This window comes from Magnolia sinica, chromosome 1, assembly GCF_029962835.1.
Source record: "Magnolia sinica isolate HGM2019 chromosome 1, MsV1, whole genome shotgun sequence".
Taxonomy (NCBI): domain Eukaryota; kingdom Viridiplantae; phylum Streptophyta; class Magnoliopsida; order Magnoliales; family Magnoliaceae; genus Magnolia; species Magnolia sinica.
In genome coordinates this window covers 15194302-15209955 of record NC_080573.1, presented here as the reverse complement: position 1 = coordinate 15209955, position 15654 = coordinate 15194302, and the positions used below count along the sequence as shown (strand labels likewise).

Genomic DNA, 15654 nt, shown 5'->3' with positions numbered 1-15654 from the left:
AGTTGATAATATGAATCACTAACTAATCCGTGTCCATGGGGATAAACTCTATCCAGTCACTCAACCAACTGAAAAAACTCAACGTATAAGGAGGCGAAAATTTGAGGGAAGAGACCGGGTCAAGCGAAGGGATCAGGATTCAGTGTGATAGATAGGAATTGGTACTGAGTAACGTTTTACACTATATTCTACTTAATAAATTCTATGAGGTCCACTATACTCCGTGTCTTATCTATGCTGTCCATTTAATTTTCTAGCTTATTTTAGAGGGAAAAAAAATCCAAAATTGAAGCATGTCCAAAGTTCAAGTCGATCACCACCATAGGAAATAGTGGGAATAGAAAGCTGTCGTTGAAAACTTCTTGAGCCTACAGAAGTTTTGGGTCAAGTTGATAATTGTGTTTTCCCTTTTATAGACAGTCTGTCTAACCTTATGAACAGGTTGGATGACAAATCAACGTCATTGTGGGCCCTTAGAAGGTTTCGATGGTGTGTATTATTATCCCTACTATTTCCTTAAGTGTGGTCAATTTGAGTGGTGGATATGCTTCTATCTTGTGCTAATGCTCTAAATTCAACTAATAAAACATATGGATGGTATAGATAAATCATGGTGAACCCCACAGAGTGTACTCGGCAGGCTCACACAATTTAGGTCGGCCAGTGATCTATTCATAAGTGAGTGGGTACTAGTTAGTGCTCTATGGGCTTCACTATGATGGAATTATTCACACCGTCCAGCCATATTTCAGCTTATTTTAGGGCATGTTCCCAAAAACTAAGGTAGTTCCAACTCCTAGGTGTACCACACTACAGTAAAAAAAATGGTGATCAAACGCTTATCATTAAAAACTTCCTAGAGCACATAATAATGTTTATTTGCCATCTAACCTGAAGATTAGGTCACACAGATCTGAATGAAGGGTTCAGAAAAATATCAGCTTGATTTAAAACTCATGGGCTTAGGAAGTTTTTAATGTGGGACTCAATCGCCATTGTTTCCTGTGGTGTGGTCCACCTAAGATTTGGATTTGCCTTATTTTTCTTCTCATACAACAAAATGAGCAGGAAAAATGACATGGACAATGTGGATAAAACACATACATTATGATGGGGCCCACATAGCACCAACCGGGGGCCCTAATTAGGTGAGGCGGGGAAAAAACTTAGTGGATGAGGAGCTGACCATAGGGCCAAATTCGATGTATGTGTTGTGTATCCATGTTGTACATCCATTTCTCAAAATCATTTTAGCTCATGCTCCCAAAAATGAGGTAGATCCAAAACTCACTTGGACCACACAATAGGGATTTAATTCCCACCATTAAAAACTTCTTAGGGACTACAAAAGTTTTGGATCAAACAACTATTTGAGTTTTCTATTCATCCAGGATTGTGTGACCTAATCAATAAGTTGGATGGAAAATAATTATTACAGTGGGCCGTAGGAAGTTTTTAATGATGGGTGTTTAATCATCATTGTTTTCTGTAGTGTGGTCCACCTAAGATTTGGATCTTCCTCATTTTTGGTACCATACCCTAAAATGATGTTGAAAAACAGATGGACGATGTAGATATACAATAAATACATCAAGTTGGACATTGCAATCAGGGCCTCATCTCTAAGATGTTACTTTTGCCTTACCTAGTCGTGCATAAGACCAATGATCATAACTAAATCCTAGTCAAATGCTAATTACCAGAATGGATAAGATTAAATGGATAAGATTAGAATATTTCTAACAACTTCTTATTTCCTTGTACTTATAAATACCATCACAAAGTAGCTATCTTCTATCATCATTTCAACGTAACAAAGAAAGAGAAAGATGCCGTCGACTACAGTTGGTCAAGTTATTCGATGCAAAGGTATATCTTAAAAACTCTCTACTTTCTTCATTTGTAATTTTGTAATTTCTATAATAATCATGTTTATGTATGTATGTATGTAGCTGCGATAGCATGGGAAGCTGGGAAGCCGCTGGTAATAGAAGAGGTAGAAGTGGCACCACCACAGGCAATGGAAGTTCGTTTGAAAATTCTCTTTACTTCCCTCTGCCACACTGATGTCTACTTCTGGGAAGCTAAGGTCTCACTTTTTATTATAATAATATCGACAATGCTTTTTAAAAATGAAAAAAAATATTCATTTATATGAAAAAATTAAGTATTTTTTTTATTAATATAATATTGTAGAAGGATGACTAAAATGAGATTGGAATATTTAAATGTTACAGGGGCAGGCACCATTATTCCCTCGCATCTTTGGCCATGAAGCTGGGGGGTAAGCCTTTTTTTATTTCTCATTTAAATTATTTTTTTCTTTGGATTTTCATTTTACTTTAATTTTAAATTTCGTTCATTATTTTACAATTATAATACTTTTTTTTTTTTTGCATTGCCTGTTTGGAATCATCTATCTATCTATAGGATTGTGGAAAGTGTTGGAAAAGATGTGACGTAACTCAAACCAGGTGATCATGTGCTCCCTATATTCACTGGTGAATGTAAGGATTGTTCCCACTGCAAATCAAAGGAAAGCAACTTGTGTGAACTCCTTAGGATAAACACTGATAGAGGAGTGATGATCAACGATGAGCAATCGAGGTTCTCCATCAACGGAAAACCCATCTACCATTTTTTAGGAACCTCCACTTTCAGTGAATACACTGTTGTTCATGTCGGTTGCGTTGCCAAGATCAACCCTGCTACTCCTCTTGATAAAGTTTGCGTTGTTAGTTGCGGAATCTCAACAGGTGGAGACTACAATACTAAAAAAATCTTTCTATTTGCTTTGTTTCATTTGTTTCATAAATTTTCAATATGATTTTTTTTTTTGTTACTGAATTTGGTTTCTACCTTTTAGGTCTTGGTGCCACTTTGAATGTTGCAAAACCTCCAAAGGGTTCCACTGTTGCTATTTTCGGATTAGGAGCAGTCGGCCTTGCGGTGAGTTTCTTTTTCTTTCCTTTGTAAATTTCTTTGCTGAGAAAATATATGTGATCTAAATTCTTTCATAAGGTGGGCCCATGGTGGATGAGATTTTAATTGCCTCTTACCAACCATTTAATTGGACCCTTATTGAATGTGGAGGTTTCTTTTCCTCAGGTGTATATTCTTTTGAGATTATTTATCCCTTCATCTATATATGGTGCATTTGTGTTATTTTAACTTTCTCTTGGTTTTGTATCACACTAGGCTGCCGAAGGGGCAAGAATCTCTGGGGCCTCAAGGATCATTGGGGTAGATTTAAATTCAAAAAAATTTAATGAAGGTGAAAGTTGTTTTGTTTTTCTACATTTATCATTTGATCTTATATACATTATTAATTATTTGATTTTATTTTGATACCAGCTAAGAAATTTGGAGTTACAGAATTTGTAAATCCGAAAGAGCACGATAAACCTGTTCAAGAGGTTTGTTGTAAATCTTGATTTGAAGTAAATTATTTATTTATATTTGATTGGTGATTACCAATCAAATGCATTTTGTATATATTTTCTAGGTTTAATAACATTTGGATTTAGCTGATATCTTCACTAATATGAAGAGGTCTTCAAGTTTAACAGGTTATCGCCAAAATGACTGGTGGAGAGTAGATCGTAGCGTTGAATGTTCTGGCAACATTAATTCTCTCATATCTGCTTTCGAATGTGTTCATGATGTACTTTTCTACTCTTAACTTATGTTTGTTAGGCTAATTGCAATCTATAATTTTTAACACTGCAATTCTAATGTTCTCAGGGTTGGGGTGTTGCTGTACTAGTTGGCATTCCTCACAAAGATGCTGTGTTCAAGACCAACCCCTTAAATGTGTTGAGTGAGAGGACTCTAAAGGGAACATTTTTCGGAAACTATAAACCACGTACCGATATTCCTGGAGTCGTCGAAAAGTATATGAAAAAGGTATGCATGATTAAATTTTTGTTACATTGAACTACTATTACCAGCATATCTTACTCTTGCCAATGAATTATATATCTTTATATTTATTTCAATAAAATACTATATTTACTTGCGTATAATTGTGTATTGCAGGAGTTAGACTTAGATAAGTTTATAACACATGAAGTACCATTCTCTGAGATCAACAAAGCTTTTGATTACATGCTCAAAGGGGAGGGTCTTCGATGCCTCATTCGCATGGATGGATAAAGATTGAATAAAGCATGTGTTGGACTGTTATTAGTTTCTTTTCATTCATTCATAAATTTCTTGTTATAAGAAAATTTAAAGTTGTTTGTAAATAATTAAAATTTCGAACAAAAACATTTTTATTTTTTTCCTATCATATTTTAAGTGACATTGATTTTTTGTTATTGAATTTTATGAGTTATGGTATCATATGAGTTCTATTCATACATTCTTAACAGGTGAATTTATTTGCATAATTAAAATATGTCCACATAAGATAATCATAACCATGCAAATAAAGAGCCTATAAATTAAAATGCATGGAACCATCCTGTAGGCCCACATTTTAATTTTCAACTCGCAATGAGAACCATATATCTGAATATATGAGCCTTATGTGAACCAATCAAAGGATAGTGAATTTGTTTACACGTTTTCTTTCATAACCTTTAACATTATTATATTATATTAGTAATTAATATACAATTATAATAATTATTTTTTATATATTTCATATCTTTAACTATATGTATTATTTATTTACTATTATATTATACATATATATTTTTTAAAATATACTTCTATGTTTCTTAATTATATAATGGTATAATGTTAAATTACTATACATACTATATACATTGCTACATATGCATTCTAATTATTGTTTATGTTTTTAATTAAATATTTTTTATATTATTTATTTCATTCATGTTATATATTATTCATTATTATATATACTGTTTTATTACTTTTATTATTAAATATATATATATATATATAATTAATTATATAATTATATTAAATTATTATCTTTCATATATAATATAATAATTATTAATATAAACATATTAATTTTTACGTCTTCTAATTATTGTCAACACTTTTGTACTTATAAATTATATGTATAATACTTATTTACATGTATACATGATACATAATAATTACAATATCTATAATTATTTTTATTAAAACTACAACACAATTTATTTTTACTATCATGTATAATCGAATATGTACTAACATGTAATCTAGAGACATTTAAATTACTGCACACTCTATACTTTTATATTTATTAATTTATTTAATAAATGTTACAACACTATTATTATGGATTTATTCACATTCATCTTTTACCATTCATTTTACATATAATAAATAATTTTTATTTTATTTTATTACTGAATATTACAATTCATAATAATAATTAAACATTTATGATTATTAAAATATAATTATTATCTTATACTTATATCTATATTATACTTTCACATTAATATAATTATACTATAGTTTTATTATTTCATAATACTTATTTTAATTTTTATGTTATTTTAATTTTATCACACTCATATTATATACATTTTACATATGTATTATTTATTATTATAAATTGATACTCTATCTATATATTTATTATATATGTGCATATATATTACAATTCTATTCATTTTAACTATTTTTGTTGTATTTTCTTGTATAAATCGTATATAATTATATACAATGCATTTATTAGTACTGTTATATATTTACAATTTTAAAATCAATTTATAAAATTATATTACTTAATATTATTATGCACTATATACATTGTAAACATAATAATATTATATAAAATAATATAAATCATAATATTATTTTAATAATATGACTAATACTTTTTAACTTTATCATACTTTTTATATAATTACATATTTTATCTTACAAATGCGTACATATTTAATATATATTACTATCAATATATAAAACATTTATTATTAACTAATAATTACACTATATATATGTACACACACACACATATTGTTATTGTTATGCTTATCATTTTTTTATAATATAATCTTATTTTAAGGATTTTATTGATATTATATTGTATTTTATATTCACTCCAAATGATATATTTAATATAGTTCTTTACATATTTTTTAACATTATATTTTATTTACTTAATTAATAATCTTTTTATTATTCATTAAAATATATATTAAAAATTTTTGTTGTAAAATATATTTTTCATACTATGTAAACAACTTCATGTAATAAATTTTATTAAATACCTATTATTTATTAATCTATAACAACAATTTGTTATGCCAATATGATAATGTTAACTTTACTTACATATAATGAATTACTCAATTATAATACTTTTATACATACAAACTATTTAATACTTTCTATTCTCTCATATAATACTATATAGATTAACTTACTTATTTTATAACTATTTTATATGCAACTGATTATTCACATACAACTACATCTATATGTACTTCTTATATTGTGTGTTTTACTTAATTCATTTTTTAATCATAATAATAACTTATATATAATAATATATTTTAACTTATATATATATATATATATATATATGTATGTATAATTTTACCAATTATTTTTCATATCAATTTATGTATTTAAACAATTATTTTTATAATACGTTTTAACTCATTTACCATGCATAATGTTCATACACTTATAATTTACATTGATCTCATGTCAACATTTATACCTCTATATATACTAATATTTCATAATAATTAATAAATGTTATGTTAATGTTCTATCATTTACATTTTAATAATATTTATTAAATATTCATTAACATTTATCAACTTAACTTTAAACTGTGCTGAAAGATATATATAAACATTAACATGTATTAACTTGACTTTAAACTATACTAAAACATTAATATATTTATATGTCCTACATCACTATTTATCTTTATTTAATATATTAACTATATATTGTAAATTACTTATGGTGTTTATGGTGTAAATGGTATATAAACCATATAATAATCTTACCAACTAATACATATATATCCATAATATTAGGGCATGTTTGGCCGGACCGATCCCATCGAATTAGGAGGGATGGGATGAGTTTTAAGGTAACGATGGCGGTGTCAGTGGATGGTCGGGCATCCAATGGGATTTTCATATCCCTGGACCAAAACACCTGCCTGTTTGGATTGTTACAGCCATCCTGAGATCACGTGAGTGATCCTGTTTGGATGGAGATGGGATTGAATTTTAATCCAACTAATCCCACACTCGCCGCGTTTGGACGTCCGAGTGTTCCTGTACCGGACTGGAGAATTAGCCGTTTGTTGGGAATGGATGCTCTGGCCTAAAATGCATTGGCTACCACACCCAATCCAAACCATCTATAAGTAGTGGCTGGTGCTCTGTGGGACCCACAACGATGTATCTGTGTCATCCGAACCCTCCATATGTTGTACTGTATCATCCGAACCGTCCACAACGATTTGGATGGTTGGAAAAGTAGCCCATGACCCGCCTTATGATTGTGTGTACATTATGGTTTCTATATATGGTCATTTTCGAGATGTGTGTAGGCCACCTAATGCACGGGGGCGGATTTGGTGCTGCCCGGTCTTGATCTCAGCCATACACAACATGCTGCGAGAAATTTGTGCATACATGTGGATATTTACGGAATCAGATCCATATGTATGATTATGATATCAACTAATAATGCATCACCTACCATGACTATACTATGTCATGAAATCATCCAAATAAAAAAGCTGTTCAAAGTATCAGTGTCCGTAAAACATACCCAACAATATCTATAATTTAATCATAATATACAATACGAAAAAAACAACCATTACTCCAATCAGGAGTGCCAATAATCTCTTTGCAGCTGAAGAGGGGAGATCATCAGTAGACGTGGGCCTGAAAATAGTGGCCCAGGCTGTCTGTTGGATAGGTAGCGTTACAGAATGATGGGCATCAACTGCGTCCACTGATGTTGCCACATCTCCCGAGGGAGCTCCACATCCATGTGTCGGTGGTGCAGTTGCCAGACCGAAAAAACTGTCCCATCATGCCGTAGCCTCTCTCCAATTCTTTAACGCTTGATGGCAGCTCCCACTATATCCCTCCACCTCGACTCGCGCATCATCCCATGTAAGATAAATACCTGGCCGACGACCAACTAGGACAACATGGTATTTTTCCTTCGCCATCCGCAAAGAGAGGTCCAGTGTCACAATGAATAGCAACAGATTGAAAGTTATATATATTTACAAGAAAAGAGTGACATCCACATTACAATGAAAAATATATAATCTAATAAAACCATTTGACATATGTTTGGGGAGCGTACCTTTTCTCCGTACGAAGTGTGTAGTCCTATCAGTAAAATAGTTATATAACAAAAGCAAATGATCCAGAATTAGATTAAATAATTACATATCAAGTATATCGAGCCAGAAACGGTTTAAGGCCAGTGTCTAACACTCGCCTTAGCAGATATGTGGAATCCAAAAATATAAACAATATAAAAAAAATATGTGGAAGTTATTACATGCCCAAAAAAAAGTAGAAAAAAACCAAAAAACCTTAAACCTTAAAAAAAAAAGAGTTTCTTGTAGCAACTGTTCTCCGTCTGAATTACCATATTAACGGTACCCAACTTTCAAAGTTTTTAAACCCCAAAGATTAGCAACCATTAAACAGAACCACCACCATCATTACTCTTCAAATCGGATAGAGTTTTTTTAAGCGAATCAACACGACGATCAGGCCGTAGGACAACAAAAAAGGATGCAAGCTTCTCATTTTTATTTAAGAGCTGACTAACCTCAATAAATTCAGCATTGGTTAGCCCTTGAACCTCTTTCAGTATGTCTAATACACATCTCATTTAGTTGACATTCTTTCTAACGGAGAAGTTACGCATAGCCTCTACAACACTCTTGAGGCATATGCCTATGACATCATATGGTCGAGCAGGTTGCATCCTTTTTGTTGTCGCACTCTCACCACGACTATTATCGGAATTGGTTCTACGATTGGGAGTATCCTAAAACAGCCTATTTTCCCTTATTTGACTGTCCGTTAATTGGCCATATATGCTAGGTGATTCATAGAGGTTTTCCTCAGATAGGTCCACGGTAGCATCTGTGTCATCATCCGGCTCTCTCCATGAATCATTCAGGTCTTTATAAACACGAGACGAGGATGCCGTAATGTTCCTACTTCCTTGCGCATATCTGCCAGTAGCCTGCTCAAACCCGATAATCACCGATAAATCATCCATTCGTTCAATTTGCTTGCCACGAAACCTCTCAGCTCGCGGATGAGACTATACACATGATAATTTTGAATATCAGTAAATGTCAGTTGACTTTCAAAATTTTATACAACCAAAACTACAGTTTATGTTACCTTTAAATACTCCTCCCAAACATCGTCTGGGGCTGTCACCACCATGCGCTCACTGTCCCAATCGAAACCGTTCGCAACCAGCATGTCCTTTATATCACCGTACTCCCTCTTGTGATACCTCAATCTATTTTGAACATTTTTCTAGCTGATAAGAATCTGTATATGTTTATGGACCTCGTCGGCGACTACTTGATATGCTTCTCATTTGAAGCCATTATCTGCCTTTCCACCTAGCGCAATTTTCTCAATCAAGGTGTCAAACAAAACTTGATCCATAGTTCCAGTCCATTTGATCTTGGCAATGCGTGAGGAAGGCTTTGCCAAAGATTTTACGGACTTCTCATGTGGTGAGCAACTTGTCGGTAGAACCGGACTACGCAGTGGTGATTGCGTCAGAGTTGGAGTAGAACCTCCCAAATTGGCCGACATATCACCTATGTATAAATGGGAAGGCAATTACAAAAAGAGAATCATGTAGAATACAGTATGTGTCAATTATAAGATTTCTCAACATAAATATGTAGACAAATAAATAGTTGTTGATGTATGTAGAAAAATTTGTTAGCTTAGGTGTACAAAGTGCAAAAAACTAGTGCTTCGAACTTGTACAAAAAACTCATTGCATTCATTACTTTAGTCATGCAGTATGTCATTATTATTACAAAAACTAAGTAGGATTATTGAATCCTACTATTGTTTTGGGTGTCTGCCCACATGCGCTCCGCGATTCTGTCACGAGTTCTGATCCAGTCATCCTTCAAGCCTATAGGATTAAAATCAAATGATATTTATTTTTACGTATAGATTAATAAATGATTAGTTGGTCTATAATGATACCTGGAAATAACTGGCCCAACGTGTATTTTCCTAAATCTCAATCGGTGTTTGTGCGCCTGCCTGCTTAACATACTCAGGGTACAGGGAAACAATCGCATCTAAAACTCGGTAAAAGTAACGGCTTATGTTTCACTAGATCGACAAAATCTGTGTACTATCACATGATTTTGGACGGTGTGGCCAACTGTATGCAAGAACACCACAAGTTGTTCCTCTAAACTAACGTTACGTGTATCGCGTAGGGTCATTTTGTCACGCACTACTTCACATAAATGGAAAAATACGTCTTGCTTCATCGTAAGTTGGGTAATGCAATCCTTATCGCCTGTTTGAATAATTGAATTGATAAATCTGGCACGCGCATCATCCCTTATTCAAGCTGGTTCTCTAAACATGTAGTGTCGATAGTATTCCCCAACAACTACGACACATGCAACTGTTGCTAGAATTACAATGGAATCTGCCATCTCTTCTTCATCTTCATCGTCCATCACTTGTCAATACGTATACAGGTGGAAGTAGAGGACTTTAAAATTAGCATGAACCTCCCAAGTATAATTTATTTTCTTTTCAAATTATTTTGTGAAATTATTTCCCTTAGTGTTTCCCTTGATTAATCAAGTTGATAAACACGTTCCATTGAGAATATTAACCGAATTGTTCTACACAGACCTTTCCATTTGCTATTTATAATTGAAAAGTTTAGGAAATCTGTCCAACAGCCTTCTGGTAGTGAATGTACTAGAAAATTTGAAAAGATCCATGATGAAAACCTCAAAAAGTTTTACTCAATAATGAAAATAGAACTCTCTCTTCCTAGAAACTATTTCCTAAACAAGTTTGAAAAAGAAGAAAACATAGAGTTATAACATCAAAATTCATAAATAAAGAAGAAGAGAAATTATGATTATTCTGCAAGAAATTACAAACGAGTCGAAAAGAATCACGCGATATCCTCCACGAAAGAAAAGATGGTCACGTGCATGGCTCGTTCAAGCTCCCCACCAAGCCATCAAAGAGCTAGCTACTCATGTACAAACCTTTAAAAAATCATATACTTTGTTTTTGAAAACCCAATGGTGGTATGCACATGAATTTCACATATTGCCATAAATTTTAGAGTTGTATGCACATGAATATTACATATTTCCATGCACATTATCAACCTAGCAGTGTCCAAATCCATTGGGTTGTGATAAAACATACTGAAACTACGTGTTGCAGGTATATGAACGCGATGTCGCTATAGGCGAATGCCTCGCTGTAATTTGCAAAAACCCAAGCATGAATATGGAAACATAATTAGTGTTTAAACCAATTGACCATCACAATAGATCTCAAAGTGAACTAAGAGCATCCACACAATGTTTTGAATCTGCATCATTTTTTAACTCATGTCGTAAAATGATCTAACCTGAGTGCACTGCCAATTTTTTAGTTGTGGCCCTGACATCGAGAGTGCGTTGCCAGTTTTATACCTGTGGCCCGCTCAATAATTGTTTTGGTTCTATATTATAGCTGTCTATTTAAAAAGGTATATGCTGCAGCCATTTGTTACAATTTTCTTCTATTTGGTGTTGCGCCAGTTTTGTAGTTGCATGTGCTTGTGTGCTCTCTAGTTGTAGTGATGGGTGATTGTTTGATTCTCACATGAAAAGAAGGATTGTGTTGGTTACTATGATTTTTTGCAGGAGGGATGGCATTGCATTGTAAGAAATGGTGATTGTATAATAATGTGGTGGTCCAATGTGTGTTTAACTGCATTCTTTTTCTTTTTTGTAGATGGATGAGCCAAGCCACCTGTTGCTTGTGGGTTGATAGTTTATACCATTGGGGCCAGATTAGGTGCCCTTGCCCAAGACGGTGTGGTTCTTACCATGGGCCCACCTTGATGCATGTATTCAATCCTAGTCACAACTCAGCCCCTCATCACAAGGACATTTCCATTTTTCTATTATGTTTTCTTATTAGGTTCCTTCATGAAGATCCATATCTAGCAAACAAAGGAATGATTCCACATGTTTTTTTTTTTTTTTCAATATCAGTAAAAAAACAAAGGAACATGTGGTAGCAACATGGACTGAAGAAAGGTATATAAAATGGTATGAAATCAAAATAGTAATCAACAGAGATGAACAAAGATTAAATATTCCATATAATCACAGCTCCAACCCCTTGATCCGTAATGAAACATGCACCACATGCATACTAGGCAATCATGTACAACAAGTGATCATAGTAATGAGAACTAGGAAACATCCAAAACAATTTTAAAGTATAAGCCATTCACAAAAACCGTATCCAGATCCTAATCCATGCATCAAATTAGATAACTGGTGCTAGTAATAGAGATCAGTTATGACAACTTCTTCACCCACAAATGTAAAAAATAAAAATCGAAGACAGAAGACATTTTGATTATCGAAATTTCAACATTTCAAAGAACTACATAAATAAACTCCTTTCATAATCTGACAAAACAATCACATTCTGTATAAAGATCTTTCTGACAATGCTGCCAAAACAGATACAATACACCTGAGATGAAAACACACCAAAGATCTCAGATAATGAATTCGCAGTGTCCATCATGTGGATGCAAATAGATGGTTAAGAGTAGTATGAAATGACCATCCACATTGAAAAAATTAACTATTCAACAGATTTAATTGCCTGTCTAGGAATTTTCAAGTACTACTCAATCCATAATGGGAGATCACAGAAACAATCAACATACACAGAGTACTACAGGCCAATTGAAGATATTACAGGTGTACCTGTGAACGATGTTTCTAAAATTCTGGTCACCTGAAAATCATATACAAAGTAAAATCAAATTAATTTATATGTAAGGATTTCCTGAAGTGAAAGGTAGAAACTAGTGAAGAGTAAAACCGTACCCATCCATATTAGGCCATGTTCACTACTAGTACACCGGTTTAAACAATCCACAAATCAATTGAAAGATAAATGAACTATGAATCTAAAATAGTTATTCCATATTTCAAAATTTATCCACTGGCTGAATGATCAATCATTTGGCAAATTAAATATTTCGTACATTATCAATTTCTCTTTGATTGGCGATTCCATAATGATTCCCTACTACAATGCAACCTCAGTAAACAGAAATAAATAGGAAGAAAGTGCATCCCAAACACGGCAACCTGTAATACAAGTCAGTGTTCTCAGCTACCTTAATAAACAAGCCACATCCTAACTGTACAACTGGTGATCATAATAATGAGAAGTAGGACACCTCCAAACAAATTTGAAATGCTAAGCCATCTACAAAAACAAAAAAAAACCGTCTCCAGATCAAATTCAACCAGTCGGTATAGATAAATGGTGCTGGTAATAGAGAATAACTATCATTTCATTTTCACCATAGTAAGAAAAAAAAGAAAAAAAAGAAAGAAATATATGGAACATATATCAACTTGAAGTTCCAACAGATATCCTTTGCCCTTCATGAAAACCAAATTGTTCGGTGCTGATAACATGGTGCCAAAAGTGGAAGACAGTAACAGTAATCAAGTAATCTTTAAAGAATAACAAAAAACAATGCTATAAAAGTTTTTTTTTTTCTACTACACATTCTGTGAAAATCTATTTTAAGGCACCACCATGTCCATCTGTGAGGTATAAACCAAACCATTTCTGCGTCATACAAGAAGTCGAGCTTCTCCAACACCCACTGACATTATGGTCTCTGTGTAAAGTCTGTTTATGGTGGATTCCATTCCCAAATCCATTTTGAATCCAAGTCCTCTCAGCCAAAAGAGGCATTTATTGTGCATGCATGCGAAGTTACAGATCCAACGGTCGTACCTTCACATTGCAATGTATGTGGCAGTCGAATGGATTTTTAGAACTCAACTACTTGCAATTACAAAGAAATTAATTTCAAACATGGATTCATCAAAAGAATTACAAGTTTTGAAAACGAGACGACATCCGCTTGAAGTGTAGATAACAACAGAAATTCCTGAAACGCCCAATCACTAACCAGGAGACAGATTGGGGGGAAATCAGGGTAAGGGAGACATACCTCACGCAAGAACGGTAAACTGCATCTAGAGACTGAAGCTTACTTTCTCCCCGTGGGGCGATGAATGGAGCTCGACATGCGTCATTTCCTTTCTCTGTATACGAGAAAATCTAGCAGCAGATGGCAAGCCAAAATCCCATAGGATTTGGTTGGTGGGCTCGAGGAGACGAGAGAGGTGGGATGGATATCTCATCAATATCCACCGTACATGAGTTATAAATACCATGGGATAGAGATGAAATCCGGATCTCATGCGCCATAAATGCGCGCATGGGATGGGCATGTGGGATCGCGTGATCCCATCCGTCGTAAGCCATCTTAATGCGTCTGCCCAAACACGCCCTTAATATCGCTATACTTAACTATACACTGTTAATAATGATAATAATTATAATGTATAACATATACATAAATTGTACTTAACATATACTATATAAATATCGTGCTATTTGTGTATATAAAAATTAAATACTATTTAAACTTTTTCTAAATAAACATATTTATTATACAATAATATTGCATTTTAATATTTTATATTTATATTAATCTATCATTCATATTTTTTATATTATATATTAGTATTCATTTTTATATATTTATCACTCTTTATTCATTTTTATTATAACTTCTAACTATACTTAATTATACATTTTATATGATTATTTGTACATTACACAATATACATTTTTACCAAAACTCTCTAAATTATATTATATTACTTCTTATATAACTAATATGTGCAATATATATTTTATGTAATTAATACTATAAATGATTTTCTATATAAGATATAATTGTAAAGGTCCGATGAGGGGTATTGGGCCATGTACAATTGTCAGTGCACCTCCTCATCTAATGGTCTGTTGGGTTTTATCTTGAAAATGTGCTGGCTGAAGTTGGTTGATTCATTCACTCCTTGAGTTTCTGACCAGTGAGAGAAAAACGGACTATCCTAATTTTGAGCTATGAAATCTTTTATAATTGACTGTATAGTTCAATATAAGCCATCAGAAATTTTCTTTCCATATGTTTAGCGCAAGTTTCAACCTGTTCTCTGTGACCTTATGAACAGGTTGGATGGCAAATGAACTTCAAACAAATACAACACGGTTTAGGCGGGCCTCACATTACAAAAGACATTCGAATAGTCGGGTTGGTGCTCAACCCTAACCCAACCCAAGGTTCCTATACTTAAACCCTAACCCAACCCAAGCTTGGGTTGGGAATTCTCAATCCAAGCCCAACCCAAGCGGGCTCGTTCGGGTTGATCGGGTTAGTCGGGCGGATACATGCTAATATTTTTGTTATTACATTGGTCTATCATATTTCAATACATGTATTGTTTCTTGTACCTATGGTTTTATTAATTATATATGTAGTTATTTATCTTAAAGTACTTCATTTTTTTAAATAAACAAGATAAAATATATGACA

The 15654-nt window shown here is 33.0% G+C and overlaps 1 long non-coding RNA gene and 1 pseudogene across 1 annotated transcript; one reads left to right on the top strand and one right to left on the bottom strand.

The window, feature by feature from the left end:
- Positions 1-1942: 1942 nt before the first annotated feature.
- LOC131244183 (alcohol dehydrogenase-like) overlaps positions 1943-15654 on the top strand; it is a 36774-nt pseudogene continuing 23062 nt past the window's right edge.
- On the bottom strand, positions 8522-14235 carry LOC131240819 (uncharacterized). The gene is made up of 3 exons (XR_009168867.1): positions 14221-14235; positions 12947-12977; positions 8522-8640 (listed from the first exon to the last, which is right to left on the bottom strand). It is a non-coding gene; the product is annotated as an uncharacterized LOC131240819 (long non-coding RNA).